A 1,984-nucleotide genomic window follows, 5' to 3' on the forward strand; every position below is an offset into this window, starting at 1 on the left:
CTTTACACAGGGTGCTTTTGTAATAAACATGCATGTGGGAATTTCTTGCCATTGCACATCAGAGCACTGCACAAGGCTGGCATTGCTCCTGGGCCCATTGCTTTACTAAGAAAGATGGGAAAGGGAATGGTTCCCTTCCGCTCCAGATGCCAAATCATCCCTGCCAGTTACCTTTAACTGAGACAGGGAAAGATTAAAGAAAGGATTAAGAAAAAAGGAAAAAAGTCTAACACCTTGTTGTGCCTTAGTGATTTAGGAGCTTGAGAAATTATCTGGACTTAAGATCTACAGAGATAAATTTAAAAAAAATAATCTGAGCATTGAAAGATCTTTATAAAGATTTTACACAAAACTAAACCACCTAGGTGTAGTAGTCTCTATAGAACACCTTTCTTTAACAGCTCTGGGAAATCCCTATAGATGCCAATCAACATTTTATAAAGTAAAAAAATATGCCTTTATTTCTGTGAATTTGAATGCACCCCTTTTGCACAAAGAGCCCTCCCAAACAATCCAGTGATCTGCTCTATGCCCTGATAGGAAGAGAGACTCGGTCACAATCTGGACAGTGAAGAACAGCAAGAAGCAAGCAATGGAACAAAATATACATTCCCTACAGTCGTACGACTTGCCCATTCCCCGTAACAGGAAACATACAATTATCTGTACATGCCTCATTAAATAACCTTATTAAATAGGAAATCTGAAATGTACAAATTTACAGACTGAATCATTAAATACTTCCCCTGTGCACTCCCCTGTGCATGCGTTCCCTGCTATTATCTGCAGCCACACTCTGATACCACCATGCCTTGGTATTTGAACTTGTGGGTGACCACCCCTGCATCTAAGTAGAGAATAGAGATGGGATCGAGTTTGATGAGCACGCAGCAGGCCTTGGAGGGCTTTCTGGGGATTCTTCAGGTGAACCAAAGTCTGGACAATGGCATGTTTCGTTGGTGTGACGTGCTCTGTTAAGGGTGAGGCGCACACTCCGTGGCACTCGTAAGCTTCGTATCCCGCAAGGCTATTGATCCAGGAATCCCAGCCAATCTCCTTGAAATCTATGTAGAGTGGAGTCTTTTTACAGTAGTTGCCTTTTGCATTCTATCGGATTGGGGCAGTAGAGTCATAAATGATGTTGGAGCGCATCTGGAGCAGTGCCTCCTCACCAGGCTGGCCATGGAAATTGCCAACCTTCGGTTTCTCTAAGTCCAGGAGCTGCTCATGGTCTATCATTTCATTCAGCTCTTGCTTCTCCTCTTTTTTGTCATTGCTTTGGTCATCAGAGAAAACAATCAACAGGAGAGGCACATGCTTAGCCTCAGAGTTGATGTCGATATCGAGGTTTCCCCTCTCCATTCTGCTCCTCCCCTTCCACTGCTCTCTATGTGAACTTCCAGCCCGATGCGTGGTCAGCCCTGCCCTTCGCCAATGCCTGATGGCTTCGGTGACCTCAAAGCTCTCCCACTCGCTGCTCGTGCCATAGATCTGCCTGGATGCCAGCGCCACTGTCTTTCTCTCTTCTCCTACCCCCATATGGTCATTTTCCAGCACTTCAAAAATGGTGACCTTCCGGTCAAGCCCGTCGTAGAGCATTTTGGTCCCGCTCCACCAAGGTGTAGAGCCTCAGCTCTGCCATGGTGATTTCTTCATGGTGAGGGATGGAAACATTGAATAGAAGAGGGTATTTCAGAATTCCTGTAACACCAATAGGGTGGGAAGCCAAGTCTGGAAACAATAAAGATCAAATATTTTAGAAGGGTCAATACATCCAGCAACGCCTGCACCGAAGTTCATCTGACATGTTTTGCATTGCTTGGTTTCAGTCGAACAGTTCCAGGAGAGTGTTTTTTTCATCATTTCCCAAAACCGTACTTGGAGAAAAGGACAACTTTATTTTAGATGCCTAAGGACAGCAAGATCCCCCAGGTTATGCTAAAGACCGTAAACCTGGCTTTATAGATTCTCTTTCTATACCCAT

General features: G+C 44.6%; 1 pseudogene; it reads right to left on the reverse strand.

Annotated features, from left to right (window-relative positions):
- Positions 1-779: 779 nt before the first annotated feature.
- Positions 780-1,984, reverse strand: LOC148055090 (bone morphogenetic protein 10-like; annotated as a pseudogene).

Source organism: Nipponia nippon, unplaced genomic scaffold (genome assembly GCF_047370975.1).
Source record: "Nipponia nippon isolate SJK-2023a ecotype South Korea unplaced genomic scaffold, ASM4737097v1 scaffold_27, whole genome shotgun sequence".
Classification (NCBI taxonomy): domain Eukaryota; kingdom Metazoa; phylum Chordata; class Aves; order Pelecaniformes; family Threskiornithidae; genus Nipponia; species Nipponia nippon.